Source organism: Schistocerca serialis, chromosome 1 (assembly GCF_023864345.2).
Source record: "Schistocerca serialis cubense isolate TAMUIC-IGC-003099 chromosome 1, iqSchSeri2.2, whole genome shotgun sequence".
Taxonomy (NCBI): domain Eukaryota; kingdom Metazoa; phylum Arthropoda; class Insecta; order Orthoptera; family Acrididae; genus Schistocerca; species Schistocerca serialis.
The window spans coordinates 12480685-12507437 of NC_064638.1; positions in this window are offsets into that span (position 1 = coordinate 12480685).

Sequence of the window (26753 nt, forward strand, 5' to 3'; positions counted from 1 at the left end):
CATACCTTTTGCAAATGTTTTGGGTGTGTAGGGAAAACTGATGGTACAGCATTTTCTCAGAGCCTTACTGTTGAAACGGAAGTTCGGTCTATGTCCTCTTCTCGGAAATGCTGAGAACATATAGTGCTCCATTTAGACGCACACCAATTCTTCCTCCTCACGGCATTCTCCCACAGAGCTTTCTGACTTTCATTTTTAGGAAATCTACAGGACAAAAACACGCTATAGTACAAGTACCGATGTAGCACACGTTCATTTACAATGAAGTTGTAAAATCACACTTAACGAGACAACTTACACATGAAATGTTATTCCCTTCCATTTTGCATCACAATCAGAAAGATTCGTACATCCGAACACCACACAAGTCACCATAATAGCGCAAAATCCTTCCAAAAGTGAGCGACAAGCCTATGCACACAAGCTTACAGCAGCAATGTTTTGGTCAGATTGAGATGGCTACCCTCGGCTTCACATAGCTTCACAGCTGTGACATCACGGTGTCTCCCTCTATTCTTACCTCCATGCTCAGCGCCGACAGTGGCGCAGGTGGAACTCGCGCAAGTGGAGAGTCTCTATGGCACTGGCACCAGTTCGCATCTTTGCACCTGTGTCTTGTTCAGATGACAGAGCGCGTTGATGTATGTCAAGTTTAGAGACAACATATCTGTAAAGAACTCTTTGGCAGTTCTGATAGCACTTTATTAATCACTATCAGGCTCAGAAAAGATCGTCTTGTTTTGGTGTAATAGGTACAGTAATACTCAACAACATTAACCCAAGAACCTCATTGTGTAAGTACAAGCTGAGGGGGAAATGGAGGGAAGCTCCCTGTTCTTTAATTTTTGTACTCTTAGTGGAGCTTTCACATAGATTTTCTTGCTGGAGGAGATCGGTTGGCTCACATCAGTGCAATTTAATTTCACCTCTTCTACAGCTCTGTACAATGCGTGTGCAAGGCAAGTGATGTGTGCCACACTGGGATAGAGACTCTGAAGTCTGTAGGCTGCTACAGCCATGTATGAAGCACCATTTATTGGTCTCTATTCACACCAACAGTGACAGTAGCTTCATTGAGTTGTCAAACGCAAAGGCAGTTGTCGAGCTGTTTATTCTGCTGAGAGCTTCACACCCTTAGGAGAAACATTTCTCCAGGTCCGTCAACTTTAAGGACACCAACAAAAGTATTTACAATTTAACCCCTATCCAAATTAGTGATTTCCGATAGACGCCCTAATCTCTTGGTCAACAACTTTAGTTCGTATTTTGTCGAGCACTTCCCCGTAGCACACAGATAAATAGTCGTTTCTCAGCGTAGCTTCATCTGGAACTGGATTTATTTTGTACTTCAAGAACTGTCTGAAGCGGGGATTCTTCAGCTTCTCCAATAGGACATTGCAAGACACCACCATCTTAAACAAGTTCTTGCACCTCTGAAGATGGACATGTCTACTCAAATAACAGCGTTCGTCTGCTGTCCTTTTCAGCACTTATCTTCGTGCAGCTACTGTGTTTGGAGGTGTTGCAGTGTTTTTACACGTTAAAGCCGTTTCCCCCATTAACCTTAACTTCATATAGTTTATAAAATAATATTTCCTTGTCATTGCTGAAGAATTTCTCCCCTGGTTTTGTCGAATAGGACTAAGTTTGTATTCAAACTGAATGGGGCGACTACTTGTGCTACGTTTATTACGCCAGAAGCCACCCTTGTTGGCTTCGAGAATGTTTTGTAGACTCTGTGCAACAATCTTTATATCAGTGAACGGACTACATAATGTGTTACACTGCTTGTCTGCTATAAACCCGATAAATAAATCTTTGTAGTAATTGTGTTTAATTGCGACAACATTACCTCAAACATTGTCATGTGAGCAAAATTTTCGTGTTTATATTCTTGTGTACTTAAAAATACGACAAACAATTGGATTTCTGGAAAAAAATTTGGTCGAAATATGATTCATTATGGAAAAAGTTGTCCAAAATTTGACCTATTACTAAAAAAGATATAAACATAATTTTTGCTAAATTAAAGCTTTGTGGATGAATTGCTGTAAAATTCACCCTAAAGTTCAGGAAAAAGATTTGACACTAAGATCCATGCCAAACTAATAATAGAATAGTAGGCCCTCATTCAGAGAAGACAGTAATCCTCACATGGCTGAGACCTATTCTTGAGTAGTTGTTTAAGGAAGGAAAAGTAGCAGCTAAGGAAGAACATTGTAAACCAATAGTAGTGAGTGACATTTTTGGAAAGAAAGTTGATGTTCACCTATATTCTGTGCATAAAACATCATTAATCTTACACCATGGCTAGCGCTAATGAGGAGGAAATATTGTTGCCTCCTAGTACCAGTAATGGGAGTGTGTGTTACTGGAACCACCTGTAATAAAGGGAAGCAAATTAAAAAAGAAACATGACTACCAGTTACGATTAAAAAGTGGAACTTCCATCAAACATTGTTGCTGTTAGGATAAGATTGGTTACTTGATAATTATTATCGATTGGATTTCAACCAGAAAATATTTGTGTGGAAAATAGGTAAAAAGGTAGCTAGCATAGCTTTCCAAAGTAATCCATTGAAATCTAAGCAAGGCCCATCATCAGAGGAGCATATTCATTTAGTTGTGTTTACTGATATTATTGCAACAGATGAAAATAAACAAGAAAAAGAAGGGAAGTATTAAATCAAGAGGAGTTGGCATTAAATCGATAGCAAGAGAATCACCTGTAGTGCCAGAAGAACAGAAATCTTAATTAGAAGGTATTCTGTTAAAACATAAAGATGTGGTCACAGATAACTTGGGACTAATGAAGGAATACTTCTGTAAGTTTAAAGTAAAAGATGACACAGTTTTTTTCCTTTTGCAAGTCATATCCACTACCAATAAACCTTCGAATTGCAGTGAGAGATGAAATATGAAAGGAGATAGACAGCAACATAACTCAATGTATTTTTAGGGTCTGTTGTGGGTACTTAAGAGACTTGTGGTAGGTGTTCATTTAGTTTTAGATTCATGATCACTCCATAAACACAAAGAGACAGAAAGGGTTAGAACCCTGAGTACAGAAGAGATGTTATCTAACTTTGATGAAGCAGAATTTCATATTTCCATAGATTTCATGGAAGTATACTGGCAGGTAGCATTACATGACCACTCAAGGCCATACACAGCCTTCTTATTTGAAAGAAAATCTTTTCAGTTTAAAGTAAATGCCATGGAAGTATTACAGTTCGCCTTGGGTTGTGAGCTGTACCAAGGAGAATGGAATCCAGGAGAGGGTGATCACAGAACAATAGCTTTCATTAGTTGAAGTCTTGGCAAGCATGATTGAATTACTCCATTACCGAATTGGACATTCCTGTGTCAGTTTTCATTCCTGCTCAATATTTATTAGGGAGGGAATTAGTGCAAGAATTAATCATGTATGTCAATGATTTATTAATAGTCTACAAGACTTGGGAAGACTGTTGACAATTATTGATATATATTTTGAGGTGACTGGAAGAAAAAGGGTTACTAATAAAAGTTTCTAAAACATACTTTTGGTGACAAGAGTTGACTTTTTGGGACACAGTGTGGGAATAATGGGAATACAACCATGTCCAGAAAGAATGCAAGTTATAAAAGACTGTCCAGAGACTAGAAATATTAAGCATCTATGATCACTTTTAGATTTGGCTGGATTCTATAGGAGCTTTGTAAGAGGCTAGGCTGTGAAAGATGTTCATTTATCGAACTTATTGAAATAGAAAACTATCTGGAACTGTGATGAAAGTACAAAAGAAGACTTTAGCAATATTAAGCAAGCTACAGCAAAAGCATCATCCTAAAGTGAATCAGGTGTTCAAACTAGCCATTGATGTATAATAATTCAACTTGGGTTGTGAGCTGTACCAAGGAGAATCGAATCCAGGAGAGGGAGCTCACAGAAAAATAGCTTTCATTACCTGAAATATTGGCAAGCATAAGTTGAATTACTCAATTACCGAACAATTTGGAAGCAAGACAAGTCACTATTTCATACTGACTATGAACTTCACTACATAATAAATGAGAATAAATATTTTATGAGTAATATCTAGATAAGTATGCATGAGAAGATAGCATTTACTATTAAGGAATTACTCATTACTCACGGAAGTCACCATAATTTACCACAGCCCACATTTAAAAAGAACAAGAGATCAGAAGAGACATCAGAACTGAATAGATTCTCTCTTACATGCATAGCCATCACCACATAGAGAGATGGTAATAAATGGCAAGAATATCCAGATTACATTCTAAGTCCAAAAAGGCTACTCTGTAAAAGGAACAACATATATTTTGTCAAGGACAACCTTGTTCTGTAAGTTCTAAGCTTTTCGATCTCTGATAGTGGCAGGAGCTGAAGTGGTGTAATACGTGAAGAAAATTTTAATATCGGTCTAGATGACTTTACTCAAAATAATGTTTCTTGCTCATGCTGAGTTGAACAAAGAGTAGTATATTCAAGAGACAGTCGTATATCGAAGAGACAGTAGTATATTTAAGAGGAAGCTCAGTAATAAGGTATGGGTTCAAAATACAATAGAATTAAGGTAACTAAAGTTATAAGAGGGAAGACGAGAAAGTAGCGGTTTAATGGGAGTGATGTAATAATGAACAGGCTATGATACGCATATATACATGAATTATATTATGAATAGTGCAGGTGGGATAAAGGGAGTATTACTTAAGTTTAAATGGAGGAAAAATGGAGGCATATATATAGGGCCAATATAGCTATAAAATTTGAATGGTCTTTATCAAGGATTTTTCTGTAGGAGGAGGAGTATTTATGGGTTTCTGCAGAAGTAGGATACTATTAGCTTTGAGGATTACTCCAAAGTTGCAAAATACAGGAACGAACCTGAGTTTTGTGGTCTAATTCTTATACTCATTTCATAAATGGATAACTAGGACAGAATTGTCTTAACTTTGTGTGCTGCTCTTAACACAGAAAGTAGGAAGTTAACGAGTTCACTACACTAGTTGTTCTCAACATTTATTACATTTGATTGTTTGGAATTGACAGATTAATATATAAACTCCGAAAAGCTCGAAGTGTCTATGGAAAACTATAATTTGCTGTCAGAACTGAATGGATACATCCAACAACTTGGGATGTTTGCATGTTTCACAACTATTCCTTAGAATGTTTTGTACTTTTCTCATGGTTAGCAATACCTTTGTTTGCTAGGAGCTTTTTACGAGGGGAATTTTTACTTATTTTGGATGGTTAAATCACATGATTTAGTTTATACACATTTTTAGGGAATGTTAGCTTAACTTAGAATAAGTAGGTTAACTGCCTGCTTACCTTATCCAACTTGAAGGAAGTGTAGAGGAAATAAGAAATGAGGCTCCTAAGCCTATGTTTCCTCACCAGTTTAGTTGGTAATCCATATGAAGATACAACTATGATCAATTCATAATAGGAATTAATAATTACTCCATGTCCAGTCAGCATGACTAGGCTACGAATACTCACTGTGTCTGAATAGACCATTGATAATTAAAACAGAGGTACAGCTGGTTTACCAGCCACCATTGTGGCTGGTCCACATACATAGAGAAATAGAGACAACGAAAAAATAATATATGTTCATAACATTTTAAGACTATAACTTACTTCAAGAATTCAAATTCCTATTGAAGAATGGTTACTTTGCACCAGTGTTTATCCGACCTCAAGCAAAGTATTTGAGATCAGATACATTGAAATGATAAATTTTTACTGAGTCTTTGTAAGTAATCCACAAGTAATCATTAAGTAAGGTTAGGGCTATGTCATGAGTAAAGATGTTTTGAAATGGAATTATATGAAATATTACTTAGTTCAAATACCATAAGTAAAGGGTTTTTATTTTACAAAGTTTTAATAATTTTCGTTTCTGAAGACAAATGTACAATCTGAACTAGCAGAATTATTTATTTATCTATGTCCTGTGGTTGTGATGACATCATTTACATACAAAAAAAGGTGATATACAGTATAACATACCACTTGGGTAAGGTAATGTGTTGCACAATGTCTACCAGGCCGACAAACAATGAGTATCATAGTGAGCATATCGGTTTTTTATAAGTTTGTTGTTCTAGAATAGCACGTTGTTTGGAAGTTTATGACTGTCTGTGCATGTACATGGGTAAGGATGGGCGCCACATGTCTGCAAGGTGGAATGACGGCAGCTGCTTTACTATACTTTTGTGGTACTTGCTGGTTCGGCTGTTTATTCCATCGGAGATGTGACTTGCCATGAAACTGCATACTCTGTGACAATATGAATTATTGCATGCAGAGAAAAAAACAAAACAAACATTTCTTATACGTCAAAATGGATTAAGATAACTTTCATTAAGGTTAAGCAGAATGCATGTAACGTTACAGCTCATATTTGAAAACAAACCTTTATGAAGTGTTTTTGCATCATATATGAATGGTCAGTACAATTGTACTTCCAAAGAAATGCTATCTCCTAATTAGCAGAAAGTTACTAATTTGAGAAAAATATACAGCTTACAGCACCAGAAAAGTTACAGTGAAGAGAAATCCATATTAACAAATAATTACACAGACCAACAATGGAAAACTTTTTGGTGAAAATACCTTATTCTTTTTATTGTTAGGGTGGGAAATCTAAATATGATACTTCAAAAACTGTATCACCCACCATTTCTTCACACTTTACAGTTAAATTTATTAAATTAAGTGATTTTTTAAACTTTACAGTTAAATTTATTAAATTAAGTGATTTTTTAAAGAATTTAACAGCTTTTGTATAGTTAAAATAATTTAAAATGAGGTGTAATAAATGTAGATGGGAAACATTTGCTGGCACAAAAGGTCAATTCTATTTTTGTGTTAACAGATGGTGGTTTGTATACTGTCAATCTAACTTCACTTTCTCGTTTCCTGTACATGTGCTCAATACAGTGTTTAATCGTGGTTGTAAAAACTCTGCTGACAGTTTTTGTTATATTTGTGTTGAATTTATGATTAAAAACACCAAAGAAACATTGTTGACTTTTTGAAAAAGGTTTATTTATCATACTTTCGATCTAAACTTGGTCATCAAGATAAATTTTAGGCGCCACACAAGGTATATTGTGTGTGTGTTGGAGACCTGAGAAAATGGTTCAAAAAGGAGAGAAAAGCCTTTAGATTTGCTGTTCCCATGATATGGAGGAAGCCAAGAAATCATTCCGATGATTGCTACTTTTGCAGTGTTGATATTACTGGTCATTATACGGAAAACAAAAAAGGTAATAAGCTACTCTAACCTTTCATCTGCCATCCGACCAGTAAGGCATGGTGTAGATTTGCTGTTTCCTGACCCACCAGATGATTTAAATTCTGTTCTAACAGAAGTATTTTCTGATGCACAATGTGATTTAGATGAACCAGACGATGATGAATTCCAATGTAATACAGAAAGTCTAGAGCCCAAATTGTTTACTGAGACCGAGCTTAACGATTAGGTTAGGGATCTGGGCTTAATGAAAGAAAAAGTTGAATTGCTTGGCTTTAGATTAAAAGAAAAGAACTTATTGGCAGTTGAAACCAGCATATACATGCATAGAAAGAGTGAGCAGCAATTTTCCAACTTTTTTCAACAAGAAGGTGATTTAGTGCACTGCTCAGACATTCCAGGTCTGATGAATGAGTTTGGTACTGAATACAACAAGGAAGACTGGAGGATGTTTATTGATTCATCCAAAACTAGTTTTAAGGCTGTTTTATTAGACAATTGTAACATGTATGCATCTATACCTGTTGGACATTCTGTACACATGAAAAAAAGCTATGAAAATCTAGAAATAACGTTAAATAAAATAGGCTATTCTGCTCATGGTTGGATGATATGTGGCGATCTAAAAGTAACATGCATGCTCCTTGGTCAGCAAGGTGGCTTTACCAAATTTCCATGTTTCTTGTGTGAATGGGACAGTAGGGCTAGGGATGAACACTGGTACAGAAAGAACTCGTCTGTGAGGAAGTCTTTAAAACCTGGTGAGAAGAACATTCTACACAAAACCTAGTAGATCCAAATAACGTCCTCCTGCCACCTCTACATATAAAGTTAGGCATAATGAAATAGTTTGTAAAGGCTTTGCCTAAAGATGGACTCCTTCTTTTTCTCGATCAGTCGATAATAGCTGACGTCGAGAGATTGTGAGTAAGATATTGGCCACGCCTTCTTTGCCAGCCTCCTCCACTTTCGTCTTGCTACGTAAGACCACCATGCAGCAGCGAATACTCGATCGCTGCTGCCCTTCGTTTTACAACTTATTGTTAAACCTAAATCGCACTACACTGACTTGTGTCCGCTTTGAGTTTCCCGTCGTTTCGCCCCAGACGAAACTCACACACAGGAGTGGGTATGATGACAGTTTTTCATACCGGAAATTATCAGATTTCTAAATTACCACGATTAGTCGTAATTTTTTCTTCATACTTTGTGTTTCTTCACTCATGCCGTAACCACGGCTATAATGGTTCTGCAAACAAATATGCTGCATGAGTGTGGAAAACCACAGGATGGTTGTTATTTGTCATGATTAACATTTTTTTTTAAAACTTTCGAGAAATCGTGTTTTCACTAATAGAAGCAATAGATTTCTTTTATGTTGCCTCATTTGGTAAGAGGGTTTGAGTTGATTTGGGGTGAGGGGACCAAATAGTGAGATCATCGGTGGTCGCATCGGATTAGGGAAGGACGGGGAAGGTAGTCGGCCGTGCCCTTTCAAAGCTGTCACCCCACCATTTGCCTGAAGCGATTTAGGGAGATCACAGAAACTTCAATCAGGAAGGCCGAACGCGGGTTTAAACCGTTGTCCTCCCAAATGCGAGTACAGTGAGCTAACCAATGCGTCAGCTTGCCCAGTTGTATGGCAAGAGTATTGCGCAAAAGAAACAGGAAGGACAAAGTCCCGTAGGCTGCCGTCATTCCATCGGTCACGTGGCGACGTGCTGACACGGGATTGGCTGCCTTGAAGTGGCGTGATACTCTCATAGCAGTACAGAGCAGGGTGTGGTCGCATCCACGTCATCTCAGCACACAGATCGTTGGAAAGAGTGATATTGTATTTCTCTAAATAAAATTTTAATAACATTCTTGGATTAACACATCAATTCAAAAATGCAAAATTAGCCTCTCAGACAGTGCAATCTTTATGGTTAAAGCCTAACACAACTGTGAAGCTAGTAGCGGTATCCATTCCCTTTGTTTCCAGCGTCTCAAGCATAGTAATAAGGAAAATATAATAATAATAATGCTACCAATAAAACGTGATGTAGTTGTTGATGTGGTCTTGAATCAAAGACTGGTTTGTGCAGCTCTCCACCTTACTGTCTCCTGTGCAAGCCTCCTCATGTTGGCTAAATACAGCAACCTCTATTTGAATCTGCTTAACTGTATTCATCGTTTGGCCTCCCTCTACAATTTTTACTCAGCACACTTCCCTCTACTATCAAACTACCGCTACCTTCATGCCTTCGGACATGTAGTACCAAATGGTCCCTTCTTCTAGTCAAATTCTTCTATAAATTTCTTTTCTCCCCAATTAGATTCAGTACCACCTCATTAGATACTCGATCTACCTATCTAATGTTCAGCATTATTCTGTAGTACCACATTTGGAAAACTTCTATTCTCTTCTTATTTGAACTGCTTGTAATGCACATTTCATTTCTGTAGAAGGCTACACTCCACACAAATAGCTTCAGAGAACACTTCCTGACACTGAAATTTGTATTAGATGTTAACAAATTCTGCTTCGTGAGAAATGTGTTTCTAGCTACAACCAGTCTGCATTTTATATCCTCTCTGCTTCCGCCATCCTCAGTTACTTTGCTGTCAAAACAGCAAAAATCAACTAAAACTTTTACGTGCCTCATCAGTAAACCCATCACCCGATTCTTTAAAGATTCAAACTCATATGTATGAAACACCTTCAAACGTCTGATTAATATGAGAATGAGGTAAGGTGTTAAATATTCGACACTAACCATATAAGGGAGAAAAAATTTAACAAAGATTTAAAATTACGTTTAAAATTATGTTTCATGCTCTTCGATTTCATAGCTGCAATACGGTCTGTTAGCTAGAACTACATAACCTTCTGCTCTCTGTATTTTATCCCAGCTACCTTTAGAATTTAAAAGACTGTATTCCAATCAACATTGTTGAAAGCTTTCTGTGGGTCTACAAAATTATAAATGTAGGTTTATCTTCATTTAAACTGTCTTCTAAGATAATTCGTAGTCTCAGTATTGCTTTGTGTGTACCTTCATACTCCAGAACCCAAACACATATTCCCCAATATCAGCTTTAATGGTTTTTTCCATTCTTCTGTGAATATTAGTGTCTGTATTTTGCAACCATGACTAAATAATTGATGGTTCGGTAATATTCGGACTTATCTGCAGCCGCCTCTTTTGAAACTGGAATTGATACATTCTTCTTGAATTCTCAAGGTATTTCGCCTGTCTCTTACATCTTGCACATCAGGTAAAATAGTTTGTCATGGTTGGCTCTCTACAGTGTCCAATAATCCACACTGAATATTGTCCACTACAAGGCCCTTGTTTCCACTTAAGTCCTCAGTGTTCTGCCAAAATTCTCCTTCCAGTGTTATATTTTCAGCTCATCTTCATCTAATTTCTTTTCCCTTTCCATAACATTACCTTCAACATAATTTACACTGCATTGCTCTTCTGTGTATATCTTCCACCTCTCAACTTTGCCTTCTTTGATTAGTACTGGCTTGCCATTGAAGTTCTTGACATTTATACAGCAGCTTCCCTTTCTCCAAAGGACTCTTTAATTTTCTGTGGGCGGAATTTATCTTTGCCTAGTTATACATGCTTCTTCATCCTTGCATTTCTCATATAGCAGGTTCTGCTTAGCCATTTTCCACTTGCTGTCAATCTCTCTTCTTGGACATCTGTATTTCCTTTTCACGGCTGCAGTTGCCGTATTTTTATATTTTCTTCTTTGTCAATCATTTCAATATCTCGTGCATTACCCAGCTATTTCTACTGGTCCTTTTCATTTTACTTGTTTGATACTCTACTATCTTCACCATTTTATTTCTCAGTGTTACCCATTTGCCTTCTGTTGGGTTTCTTAAGCTTCTTTCAGTCGATAGTTGCCTACTTCTTCCTTGAAATTCTCATCAACCTCTGCTTATTTCGACTTATCTGTGTCCCATCACGTTAATTTCTTACCTTTCTGCAGTTTCCTCTGTTTTAATGTGCAATTCATAACCAATAAAAATATTTGCAGAATCCATATCTGCACCTGGAAATTTTTTGAGTTTAATATCTGGTTTCGAGATCTCTGTCCTACCATCAGGTAATGTATTTGAAATCTTTCTTGTGTCTGCAGGTCTTTGCCATGTGTACAGCCTTATTTCATGATTTTTAAACCATCTATTAGTGATGATTAAATTATGATCCATGCAGAATCTACCAGAAATTTTCATTCTTTCCCCCAGTCCTTGTCCTGCTACTCTTTTCCCTTCTTTTCGTTTTCCTGCTACCTAATTCCAATCCTCATCAAAGTTAAATTTTACTCTCCCTCAACTATCAGAATAATTTATTTTATCTCATCATAAATTCTTTCAATCTGTACGTCATGTGCAAAGCTAGTTGGGATATAAACATGTAATTTTGTGGTGGATGTTGGCTTCATTTTTTTCTTGACTACGATAATGTGTTCACTATGCTGTTCATAGAAACTTAACCTACACCCTTATTTCCTTCTTCATCATTAGACATATCCCAGCATTATCCCCTGACCAGAAGTCCTGTTCTTTCTGCCACTGCACTTCACTAATTTCAAATATATCAATCTTCAAGCTATTCGTTTCCCTTTTTAAATTCTCCAAACTACCTGCTTGATGCACCCCACTTGCAAACAGCACTTGGCAGACAGGGACAGTGACACATCCGAGTGCTAGCCAAGCTCTACAGCACTTAACTTGGGTCATCCAATGGGAATCGGTGTTACCACTGTGGCAAAACCATTGCCTACATGTAGCTATAGAGTTATGAACCCTGAAGTGCAGTAGGTATGTTGCACAATATTGTGACAACCTGGGGTTAGAGTATCATCTTGTTTCTTCAGTTCTAGGCTGTTAAGTCAGTTCTACTGGTTAACTTGAGTTTTTTTGGGAGTTTAGAATGCTGACTGTGGGTTGCACATTATCCAAACAAACCAAAAAAGAAGCTTCATTTTACTTTAATTATGCAGGCTAGCCCTAAACACTGGATGGTGTGAAAATAATCTAATAAATCCATTCACATGATCAGGCTTTACATTTTGTAAGCCAGATGACTTCAAAGTTACTATTTTAATCAGTCACTTTTTATTGTTAGTTTTGTGATATTCAACAAGGTTTATGTAGCCTGTCTGACTTTTTCGTTCTATTGCAGTATTCAGTGACAATCTAAACATTATAACTATATGAATGAAAATATCTTTAGTGAATATTGTCTGCCATAATTTCCCGATTTGTTGAATCATATGCAGATGTCATTTTCGATCGTTTAATTGAAAAGAATGTATCCATATTCATTATTACTAGTACAAGAAGATTTACTTTGCATTTATTTATGAAATATGCTTGCCTTTTGGGTTATGAAAGTAGTGTGTTCTTCAAGATATACTGAGTCAACTACCAATGCTTTGAGATACAATAAAACTGATAATACCATGTTACAATTTATTCTTAGGGTATAATTGTCTGCTGAGGACCATATCAAATACAAAAATTTTAAAACCTTGACCACTCCTGAAAAAATTTCTGCAAACATCCACGTTTGCTGCATTTAAATATGGCTGCCATCAATGTTTGCACCATATCATAGCTCAGAAAAGAAAATACACACTGTCATCTGAAGCTGTCAAACCAAACAAATGTGTCCCTTATTAGTTGGTTAGTAGATAACTGCCTATAACAGCTAATTTTACAATGGTGATGTGTAATGTCGTTCTTATGGCGTCAGGTTAGAATTACACAATGACTTTTCAATCGAATTATGGTTTAAACAATTTCAAAGACAACCAAAATGATGTTCAGGTATCCTTACACTCTGTCTCTGTTGTTTGGAGGCAAATCGTGTTTGTAATATATTGACTAAACTGGTTTGGTGTGGGGACAGAAGGGCTAAAAGTTACAAAAACAATAATTACTACAAAATCAAAATTGTACATAATTTAATTGGTATATCAAAAGACTGTATCTGATTAGCACATTATGTATTAGGCGTCGGATTTTGTAAGGTTGAGTTGTCTCGAAATTTGCTGCTACATCCTTATTTCTGCTTTAGTTAATTAATAATGACTAAAACATCTTCTTTTAGATTAATCAGATCACTTCCATCACGGCATTTTGACCTCACAGTTTGATCAATCTATCTCATATGCTTAAAAACTATATTTAACGAAAGTACCAAAAAGCAAAGTGAAACACACTTTCGTATCAGAGTTAGTGGGATTAGTCCATAGAAGCCATCCTCCACACACATAATGTTACTGTGGGTGGTTCTGATTTCCACTAAGTGTTAGTAATGCTGATGATAGTTTCTAAATAAGAAAACTTAAATTACAAAGTGAAAGCTGATAAAGTAGATATAAGTGAAAAGATTTATATGAAAAGACACAATAACTTGATAGCATTTTTATGTTGTATTAGGGACTGTTTCTTATGCTATGGGTGACTGAAATCAGGAAGTACCACAGTGTGTGACTGGCATTTGCATGAAATCAGACTGTGACATGATGTCTTTCTCCCACAGTGTAATGTGCTCTTTGTCTTGACTACCACATTTATGAAAGCGCTGCTAAAGATTCGATCATAACTAAATATTTATGACAAAACGTTCAAATATGTGTGAAATCTTATGGGACTTAACTGCTAAGGTCATCAGTCCCTAAGCTTACACACTACTTAACTTAAATTATCCTAAGGACAAACACACACACCCATGCCTGAGGGAGGACTCGAACCTCCGCCAGGATCAGCCGCACAGTCCTTGACTGCAGCGCCTTAGACCGCTCGGCTAATCCCACGCAGCATTTATGACAAGCAAAACTACAAATATGATTGCTACTCATTTCATTTGCCCCAGTTTAAGCTGTGCTCTTAGGTTTGTGTGTAACCACACTCTCAAAAATCGTGGCTTATTTCAAAGAAACCACAAAGTATTGGTAACAAGCAAGACTATACATATGATTGCTGCTCGTTTCACTCGCAGTAACTTAAGCTTTACTTGTAGGTTCCCACCTAACCACACCCTCAGGAATCAAGACATATTAAAAAAAAGTCAATTATTTGTGATAAGAAAAAATATAAATTTCATATAATGTAAATGTCTTTACTGCTTGTTTCACTAGCAGCAGTTTCATCGTTCATTTTTTAAGCTTGAAGCCATGAAAGAGAAGAAACTCATTTCATGTAAATAACATCAAATATTGTGGGACATGCTTCTATTACATAAATAAGAAGACCCAGAATGTGTTACAAAAGCAAAGCTGGAGAGAAAAGGTATTAGTGTGTTCTAGGATATTATCCTACTTCTTTCAGTTCTGTAACAATACGTCTCTAACCACAGTGAATGCATTTCATCTTGAAATCTCTTAAGGACTGATGTGTCTAAGAGATATTTAATTATAACAAATTGTATATAGAGTGATGTGTTTGTGATAAATCTTCTATTTGACGTTGCCTTCAAATTGCATACTGTCAAAAAATCCAAGTTATAACATGGAAACAACGAAATATGATGGATACAATACTGTGTCTCAAAATTAGTGAGTGAGGAATGTCACATGACCGATTTCTGATTTCAACCAAACACTAGCCACTAATTTCTGATTTCAGCCAAATGCCAGCCACATAACATAATACTTCCTAATTTTAGTGACTCACGATACGTTATGTCATAACCAGTGATTAGTATGTGAAAATTTATATTATGGTGGTACCACTTTTGTTCCAGCTGGTAAAAATTGAGGAGCATTAAAGCAGTAAAGTAGGGATCATTTCAGAGCAGCCAGTAAGTGGTTCCATCTCACTGAATGTTGTATTAATACTGACAAACTGTAAATATTCTCTTTACCTTATCAATTAAAGAGGATGGCAATAACTGCTTCAGCTAAACTTCTTGACTTCTGTCTTCACACGAAATTAACATGGAAGAATTATACCAAATATATCTCTACTAACTTAGTATGTGTTACATATTTGTTAGGTAAACTAAGGTCATGTGTTAATGATAAGCTATTGCTAAATGCATACTATACATTTTTCCAAGCTTAATTGACATGCCATTGTGTTATTGAGGAATTTCCCTGGAGCAAAAAAAGATCACATTTGGCAAAAATAAGGAGTTCAGATGCATCTGTGGGGCTATAAATAATGAGTCTTGGAAACCCTATTTAAAAAAATAAATAAATAAAAATACCAACAGCTACATTTCTCTTCATATTAAGTTGTCTAATACATACAAAAGAAAACTAGCATTATTACAAACTAAAACACTCTATCCATTGATGTTATTTTGGAAATTTGTGGTACGTTCCTATTGGGACAAACTGCTGAGGTCATGAGGTCATTGATTTACGCACTACTTAATCTAAAACTATCTCACGCTAAGGATAACACACCCATCCACGCCCGAGGGAGGATCCGAACTTCTGATGAGGGGGGGGAGGGGGGGGGGAGCTGCAGGAACTGTGGCAAGGTGCCTCGACCCCACGGTGGTGTAGCCACGTGGCCCGTCAATATAATACACACCTAAAACAGAAGACAGACATCACAGTCGCTAGACTTAAGGAAACTCTAGACAGTTACAAATACATGAGGGTAAAACAGTTTAATATGTTGTCACTACAGGTACACAATGTGTCACCAATATGTTTAAAGACGTCGCACAGATGTGGCTTTGAGAGAAAAAGCATTTTATACAATAGAAGAGTTCGAAATAGGCTTTAAAAATTATCTCAGACAGTAATATAGTTTCATTACATTAAACTTATGTGTGTGATTCTACAGAATACATCACGCACAGTATGATGGACAATTTAATGTCGAACAGTAATTACGTAAAATATTTTTTAGTCTGTGCGTGTTCTTTATGTAATTGTATTGCTATGTCTGTGTACACAAAAGATTATGTTGGTTGCATTTTTAAAGGCATATAATAAATAAATAAATGAAACATCCTTCATCTGAAGCACTTGATTAGATAGAAAGTGTGTATTTGTAATTGACCTTGATCTTTTTTCCTTTCAGATGATTTTGCAGTTACAGTCATCTTGAATACAGGCTGCTGTGGCAGACTTATATCCATTTATGGAATTTACCAAACTATTCTATTCGTTATGTTCGGCTGACGTAGAGACCCATAAATCTTCCTGTCTATTCCAGAAATTGGGAATCTAGCACTTTCTGCAGTGTTTGGTTATTTTTACATGACATCCATTTTCTCACTGTCGTTTCTTGGGGTGGTAGATTTTATATTTCCACAATATTATTTTCCAACTAATGAGAACTAATCAAGTAGATATATATGCAAAACAGAAGTAACAGCCCCTTGGTTTCCAGAGCTCTTACTTTCATAACATAAGGTGTGCAAAGTTAACGTATCTATAGAAATACCAGTAACTTGATGTTTTTAATTTCTGGATCTGCGTCGTTTACCAGTCATGATTGGACAGACTGTGTGAAGATTAAATATGCAAGAGTTATTTATCATTTTTCATATATATAAGGAAATATATATGATACACACACTGAAGAGCCAAGAAACTGGTACACCTGCCTAATATCGGGTAGGGCCCCCGCGAGTATGTAGAAGTTTTGCAGCATGACGTGGCATGGACTCAACTAATGTCTAAAGTAGTCATGGAAGGAATGACACCATGAATGCTGCAGTGCTGGCCATCAATCTGCTAGATTAGAAGGGGGTCGAATCTGTTCTGAACAGCTTGTTGCAAGGCATCCCAGGTATGCCCAAACATGTTCATGTCTGGAGAGATGTAGGCCAGCGGAAGTGCTGGACGTGTGGGGTGTCGGATTGACCTGCTGGATTTTTCCAAGTCTGTCGGAATGCACAATGGACATGAATGGAGGCAGGTAGACATGATGTTTACATATGTGTCACCTGTCAGAATCGTATCTAGAAGTATAAGGGGTCCCATTTAGTTCCAACTGCACACGTCCCACACCATTACAGAGCCTCCACCAGGTCGAACAGTCGCCTGCTGACATGCAGGGTTCATGAATTCATGAGGTTGTCTCCATACTCATACATGTCCATCCATTCGATACAATTTGAAAAGAGGCGACATGGTATCAGTCATTGTTGACGGGCCCTGGTGAGGTGTAAATCTTTGTGTTGTGCAGTTGTCAATGATACACAAGTGGGCCTTCGACTGCGAAAGCCCATATTGATGCTGTTTCATTGAATGGTTTGCACACTGATGGCCCAGCATTGAAATCTGCAGCAATTTGCAGAAGGGTTGCACTTCTGTCACACTGAACGCTTCTCTCCAGTCGTCGTTTTTCCCATTCTTGTAAGATTTTTTCCAGCTACAGCGAAGTTGTAAATTTGATGTTTTACTGGATTTCTTATATTCACCTTATGCTCGAGAAATGGTCATATGGGGAAATCACTACTTCATCGCTACCTCAGAGCTGCTGTATTCCACCTCTCTTGCACTGACTATAACACCATGTTCAAACTCACTTAAATCTTGATAACCTGCCACTGTAGCAGTAGGTACCGATCTGATAACTGCTCCAGACATGTCTTGTCTGGCATTGCCATATTCTGTCTGTTTATATATCTCTGTATTTGAAGTCACATGCCTATGCCAGTTTCCTTGGCGATTCGGTGTTTGTTTGTGTGTGTGTGTGTGTGTGTGTGTGTGTGTGAGAGAGAGAGAGAGAGAGAGAGAGAGAAGATTACTCTTTCATATCTTGTGCAGTTGTCCTTTTGAATGATCCTGGTGACAGGAACTGCACTTCTGGGGCAATGAGTTGAATATTTTTAAAGCAACCATTGTATCAATGTTCCTTTCATGATTATGCATGTCCTGCCTCATGCAGATAACACCTTGGTTTTCTTTTACTCTGATGCGGCATAAAAACACGTACTGGATGTAGATTTCATTATTCCTAATTCGGTGAACATAGGCTTGCAGTGCTGCAGTCTTTAGCTTGATGCAAAGATTCTCACTGCTTTTTTTATGTAGCACTGCCACATACTTGCAGCCTTCAGAATATCCCCATAACAGTAGGCCATGATTGATGTGGCTATTAAATATTGCATAATGCACTGTTATAAGGTATGGGTCAGCTAATACACCTTCTGTTTTCCTCAGAAGGTATATTACTGTACACACAAACTAAGTTGACACTCGGCGCAGTGACTGAAGCGAGTGACAGTGGAGGCATCTCCCATTTACAGTCATTCCCATAAGCCACGGCGCCGAGTGTCAACTTACTTTCTGCAGACAGTACATCGGAGAGCTGGGAGCACACATACACTGTTTGTTCATTCATTATTAATTTGCTGTCAATCAGGAATCCCAGCAGTTTGATAGCCTCCATATTATCGGGGTACGCCACATTTGTAAGGCTGCATGTAAGATTTTGTTGTGTTATTTCTTCATTCGTTTTCATTTTATTGTTGAAGAACCATTGTTTGATGTTTTGTAAGATCACATTTGTTGTTTGCAGAGCTTGTGCAGCAGTTTTTGTTTTCGCAGATACTAACAGTGCACTGGCAAAAAATAAGTTAAAATCTACGTGAATGATCATTGCTCCGGTATGTCTGCACAAACAAAACACAGAAGGAAACGTATACTGGAGACTGCCCAACCGAATGAACTGCTGGACAAGGAAATATGCATGTGTGGTTGGACATTTAAAAAAGTAAAATTCGTAATGTCCTGTCGGTTCCGAATTCACTGAAGACATGATACATGCACGGATTGGAGAAGGATAGAACTGTCTCTGTTATTTTCCTTGAGTTATTTAGTGAGATTACAGAAGGCATAAATCTGGCAAATGAGTCAAGGATTATACACTTCAGAAAAGTTGCAGTAACATTTTCAGGGATCAGACCACCGCTATGGTCGCAGGTTCGAATCCTGCCTCGAGCACGGGTGTGTGTGATGTCCTTAGGTTAAATAGGTTTAAGTAGTTCTAGGGGACTGATGACCTCAGAAGTTACGTCCCATAGTGCTCAGAGCCTTTTGAACCATTTTTTGAAACTAGTAAAGAGTATAGGAAGGTGTTTTGTACTGAGTGACTAAATCAGTCAAACAACACTTCGAAAATGTGCCTCTGTTTAATGGTTTTGTTCAAATTTAAATAAGAAACTCTCGTATTACAACGAGCCAATAATAGCAACCAAAGCATTAAGCCGTAAAAATCATATGCAAAATTTACGATAAAGATAGTGACATTTATAATAAGTATCCTTTACTTCCAAAGCAATTCGTATTTTCTCCTTGAGTTTCATTCTTCTACACATTTTTCTAACGCACACTGTGGACATTTTTATAAGCGGAGGTAAGTTTCTGGAAATTTCTTGTTTAGTTATTAGTGTAAGATCTACGGTCTCTATTGGATTGGATTGGCTTTGTCAATAATGATTTTTAATTCTGTCATCAAATGCCCCCACTTTCGAAGTCAGTACTTTAATCTAAAAAGCCATGGATTCATGTCAGCAAATAACAACACATTTTAAATTAATCAAATAAACTGGCTTGTTCTAGTGTGTAGTTCAGTTGCTTTGTTGTCTTTGGTTGTTGGTATTATTAAAATCCACTGCTCCGGTATGTCTTCATTTATTAAAATACAATCTCTGAAAAGCAGTTGGTTTGGAGGCGTACGAAAACCGGTGCTGTGTTCACCTAGGTTTGTTATTTTGAGTATGCGTATGGTGTCCATTGTCATGTAATCGTATCGTGTTAAGAAGTTATTTGTGTGTTCAAAGTTTGGTTGCGCGTTGCGCGATTACTTGCTAGTTGCAAGCAGTTATTTTTATCGGTGTACTGCTACAAATTATTCGATTGTTGTAAAAGACGTCTCCAGGGCTATTACGAATCATAACGTCTCAAAATTGATGAAAATACGTCCTAAAATAATCTCCCTTCATTGTCTCATACCATTATTATATATACTGTCTGATGTTTTGGATTCCGGGGGAGAAAAACTGGTAAATTAACTTTGTAATCATTTATTTGATGGTTTCAGGAGCATTAGTAACATCCAGTACCGGTATGTAATTTCACTGATAAAATAAAACCATTACCGTCACACCCCTCCAGTTCTGTAGGACTACGGTTTTGTTGAATACACATTTTTAATATTGAACTGTATTAATCATCCCTTTTATGTGTAATCATGCTTATTTCTAGACCTCGGTATATTTATTTTATTACGCATTTTATCGCAGTCATGTTTTATGTGAAGTTTCATTGCTCACATTGAAATAATTGTGACGCATTGGCATTATTTCACCTAAACCAAGTATGTAAAGATCTGTATTTATGAAAACCGGTACATGAAATGTGTAGCTATTGTAATTGGAATTGCGAATAAGTTTTGTTTTAATTGTAGCGTAAATCATTGGTAAGGTTGAAATATGGCATCCCGGCTAAGACACAAGTTGAAAATATGATCACTATTTTTTTATTTACTTAAATTTGCCATATTTCGTGACAGTACCTTTTCCGTTAGACATTTGCAAGGCGATATTAGTCTTGGCTTCAGTTGTCTAAGTATGATTCTACAATGCATCATTGTCGGCTGCAGAAAAGACGTGGTTCAACGTGTTTCTCTTATTTTGGTGTTTCAAATACAGTTTCTTCAAATGTAGTTTCTTCTTTTTAGTTAATACAAAAATAATAGTAACATAATTCAAAATTATTTATGACGGCGACCTTCACATTGTTCTTCCGTCAACATACACCAAGAGTTAGCTGCCGACTAACTATAGTCAAAGACGACTCCAATGTCAAAGATATTTTACACAATTCACAAGTTTCCACTTGTAATCAGGCTCTTTGCTATTCTTCGATACATTTTCTAATAGTAATCAATATGCTTTTACTCTCAAAAACAGAAGTAAATTAACATATAATTAGACAAATTATAATAAATTCTGACAAAAATATAAGAAAACATTTACAATTCGGTATCGACAAATACGGTAAAAAAATAAAATCTCCCAGATCTATTAAACTGCTCCCCAGGGCTTTTGTTGTTATGGACATATACAACAAAATCCCGACAACACTCAGTGATGGATCTGTATTACACAATTAGTACATTAATGATGCAGTCTGATAACCTCTTCCAAATTTGGACTCTTTGAATCTGTGGACTTGTTACTGGCTGTTGTTGCAATGATACTTCCCCATCAATCCCATACACAAAATTTTCAAGTAAAGAAATTATTTAACATGACAAATATACATGGTATAAAACATACATGAGAAATATTCTAACATACAGCATACAGATTGAAAATAATAGAAAGGTAAAACTCATTTCCTAGAATAAGATTAATTTTTTTTTTAAATATTAATGTTAATTTTATTATGCTTACATATTGTACAGTAAAAATGATATTGGACATATATAGTGTAATGTGTTTTTCTCTATATTTGCCTTTTATATATATATATATTTTTAACTTCTGATTTTTTTTAATTTTTATATTTTTTTATTAGTCATGGATTTTTTTGTTTTTTGTATATTTTTTTTGCTTATGATTTTCTTTTTAAATTTTTTTACTTAGGTTTTTTTTTATTTTGTATTTTTTTTTCTTATGATTTTCTTCTTTTAGTACAGCTAAAGATACATCAGTATTACCTAAATTTTTTGCAATTATTTATGTACACTTTCCTCTCTACTACAATATTACTACAAGTCACATTCTTGTGAAGAGTACTTTTACTCCCCACAACATCAGTATAAACAACAATAAACTGCTCATATATCATGAGGCTTTATCTAAAATTGGTTTTGAAACTTATACCTTTGCATGCATGTCCTCACATGCATGCCTTCACCCACAGGGAAGACTTAGCTTCCAAAAATTAGAAAAATTCAGAAATGCTCACTATGGAGACTTTTTTTTGTAAAAAAGTAAAAATAAATCTTTCTCTCATTCTTTGTTACAACAGTGTTTTTTCATCAGTTTCAATTAATATGTGACTTCAAATTATTAATTTATACATGCAAATATACACACTTGGTTGTACAGGCAGTTTTGTTCTAACAAGCGTATTCCAGTGGAGAACTTTTGTTTTAGATGATAATAGGTTATTTAAATTTTGAAATTATGATTTCTGTTTATACAGTTTTTAAGAGACAACATTCCTGAGACCAAATAATTTCTTTGACTTAGGATACACCAAACGATAAGCATTAGGGTGTGGATTTTCTATGACTTCAATAGGCCCAATATAGATATCAACGAATTTTTTAATTTCTGAAGTTAACATTTTTGATTTTTCATGAGATTTGACCAGAACAAGATCCCCAATTTTAAAAGTGGTTAATCTTACCCTATTGTTATGTCTTTTATTCCTCTTTTCCCCTTGTTTCCTCATAGTTTCCCTGACAATATCTTCTCTCTCTTGCATAGTTAAAGGTGTACATTTAGGAAAGTCAATAAGTTCTGATATAAGATTTGGAGGTCTAATATTAAACATAATCTCATATGGTGAAAATCCTGTGGAACTATGTTGTAGGCTATTCATAATATCTTCAAAATTTCGAATGTGCTCAAACCAGGTTTGATGTTTATGGCTACAATAGGTTCTACAAAGTCTCCCAATTTCCCTCATATATCTTTCTGCAGGATTGGTGGACGGAGAATAAACAGATATAAGTATATGCTTCAATTTTTATCTTTCAATAAACTTTTTCCAAATTTTAGAGGTGAACTGTGAACCATTATCTGATAATATAGCTTTTGGTTTACCCACCTGTTCGAAATAATCTCTTTCAATTTTTATTATAATTTCATGGCTAGTAGATTTTTTCACTGGATATAGTTTAATTCATTTTGAAAATACATCTACCATAACAAATATGTAACAGTAACCACCTTTACTCTTTGGTAACATTCCATATAAGTCCACTGCGATAAGATCTAAAGGTTTTTCCGGAATAATGTTTTGCATCTCTCCACCACATCTTTGATTGCTCACTTTAACTATCTGCCATTTGTCACAGGTTGCCAATTCTTTTCTTACCTTCTTTCCAATATTGTAAAAATAAACATTTTCTTGTATCTTTTGAATACACTTCTGCATCCCACAATGACCAAAACTTTCATGTATGTAAATGATCAGCTTATCAGCATCTGCCTCTGGCCAACACAGTTTCCAATTATCAGAATCTACATCTGTTCTCCGAAACAAAATCCCCTTATGCAATTTGTAAAATTTATCAAGTTTCTCATACCCCTTCTTGCCTAAACATTCTTTGATTAATTTCCAACTCTGATCTAAATTTTGATTTTTTCTAATTTTGTTACACATAGCTCTAATTGTTTTTTCATTTTCCACCCCTTTCAAGTATCTAATTTTAAATTGCTTTTCCTCCTCTTGTTCAAAAATCTCCTTTTCTCCCCAAATTGGTAAACTTGAAAGTGAATCAGCTACTACATTCTCAGAACCTTTTATGTGTTTGATTTCAAAGTCAAACTGTTGCAGTAAAATTGCCCATCTGGACAATCTACTGTGGTATAATTTGCACTCTTGTAAGTAACTCAAAGCTTTGTGAACCGAAAATACTATGGTTTTATGTCCAACAAGGTAAATTCTAAATTTTGTAAAAGCCCAATGAATTGCCAAAAGTTCCTTCTCTGTGACTGTATAATTTTTCTCATGCTTGAGCAACATTCTGCTTGAAAATGCTATGGTACAATGTATCTTAACTCCATTCTCTACTCTTTCTTGAAATAACTCTGCTCCAAGCCCATAATTACTGCTATCCGTGTTCAAACAAAATGGTAAATTAAAATCAGGTCTGTGTAATAAGTGTTGCTTCCTCAACTCTTGCTTAATTTTATCAAACTCTTCCTGACAACTTTTATCCCAAACCCAAACAGTGTTTTTCTTAAGTAATTGACTGAAACATGGTGCATTCAGACTCTGATCACTTATATGTTTTCGGTAATAACCGCATAACCCAAAGAACAACTTTAATTGTTTTTTAGTCTTACGAATAAGAATTTCTGAAATTGCTTTAATTTTTTCTGGATCTGCCAAAATTCCCTTGTCTGTGACAATATGACCCAAAAATTTTAATTCAGAAACTGCAAATTTACATTTCTCTACTTTCAATGTCATCCCCCCTTTTCTAAGTTTTTCACAAACTGACTTCAAAATCAAAAAATGTTCCTCCCAATTTTGCCCTGTAACCAAAATGTCATCTGTATAAATTATCGGTTTAGACGCAAGTTCTTGCCCCAGTACATGATCCAAAGCTCTCATAAATTCAGAAACAGAAGAATTTAACCCAAATGGCACAACACAATATTGGTAACTCTTACCATTGTACAAGAAAGCAGTATATTTTCTAGGATTAACCGAAAGTGGTACCTGATGAAAACCCGAAGTTAGATCCAAACTTGACATATATTTTAAATCTGTAAATTTATAGAGTAACTCATCAATATTTTCAGGATGGTCTGTCTGTCTGAACAAAATTTTGTTTAAGTGTGTAGAGTCCAAAACCAATGTTACTCCACCATCTTTTTTCGAAACTACTACTAGAGGATTATTATATGCACTGATACTCCTTTCTATTATATTACATCCTTCCATCTTTTTCAGCTCTTTCTCAACACCAGGCCTTTTTGATATTGCAATACTGTATGGTTTTATGAAAAATGGTTCATGAGGTTTTACCTGAAGCTCACACTGATAACCCTTTACCCTTCCAGGTATGTCACCGAATACATCACTGTATTTCCACAGCAGATTTTCTAACTGTTGTTTTTGCTCCCCAGATAAATTTTGTGTTTCTGAAATTTTCAAATTTACTAAATTCCCAAATTCAACTTCATCAGTATCAAATCTATGAGTTTCAATATTCTCCAATCTATTTTCTTTTAGTAAATTGATACTGTCAAAATTTCTATTACTCTGATCACCAAGTGTGTTCACAAAATTTGTCTGAATGTATTCCCTTTCACTAGTTTCTACAAAAGTTTTTTTCCAACCCAATCAAATGCTGTATTTACTTCTACTATCCAATTCATACCCAAAAGAAAATCCTCATTAAATTCCTGAATTACAAAACATCCATGTGTGAACAACTTGCCTTCAATTAAAAATGTCACTAAAGCCTGGCTCTTTACCAATTTACTGCTCTTCCCAGTAGCACCTTTCATCTTTACCCCAACAACTGGCATTTCAACATAATCTTTCCCCACTTTCAATTTCTTGCTTAACCTTTCAGATATTCCCGAGATCTCGCTTCCTGTATCAATTAAACATTTACCAATCCATGACCCAATTTGAACTTTTATATAGGGACTGCAAAATTGATCACTTTTCTCAGAACCTGTATCCTCATGTAATAAATCACTTTCAATTTCCCCAAACCTATACTTATCAGAATCATATGGCATATCATTACATGTATTATTTGTCACAGTTATAAAATTTGTACAAGACACAAAATTGTCATGAGTACTCTCTATTATCTCAAATAGCCAAGAATTTTCATCCAAATCACATTGTATACTACTGAAGTACTTATCCTTCAGCTTTTCAAAAATAAAATATCTCGTCTTTTTCCACCACTCAGGACATACAGTTTCACATACATTAATAAGCATCTTTCTAAAGTTCTTGTCAAAAGAAATAGTTTCACTGTACAGCCATATATTCATAAGAAATGTGTGTGTATCATTAGTATCTGTAAAAGTTTTACTTAGGTTACAAGCTATACATGTGTCATCGTTATTTGTGTAGTCAGATTCTTTACCAACAACATCAAAATTCACACTTTCACATACATCCAGCTTGTGAGCTTTATTCATCCTGGTAACATCCCTGGGAATTTCTATAATATTCTCACTATTTAATCCATTTTCAACCATGTGTATACCCAACTCCCTATTTAAACTAATGAAATACCTTTCCTCAACATCATCATCAATACCATTACCATCATTATCAACTTTATCAACAACATCATTATCATTACACATATTCAGGTCACACACATTCAAATTATTCCCCAAAATATTATTTCCCGTTTCTAAAGTTACCAGATCCCTTTCACCAACATTTTCATTGTCACAGCATGCATTCTCTCTTTCATTCACACACATCTCTGAACTACTACAAATTACATCATCTGACAAAGTGTTGTTCTTTTCTGCCCTAGTGTAAAACTCTGTTAAATTTAATGAATCACAATTACTTTTATCTACTGTATGTTCTTGTGTACTGAAAATTTTATCTTTATCAATATTATTTTCCTCTTGAAATTTTTTCAATAAGTAACAACTAATAACCTCATGTGATAGCTTAGGTTTGGAACTGTCATGTTTGGGTTTATGATAGTCACATCCATTGGTCCTTTCATCATGCTCACCTTCTGCCTCAACCTTGCGGACCTTCAAGGGGGCGTCTACGCTGATCAACATTTCTGATCCCATTCCTATGCCA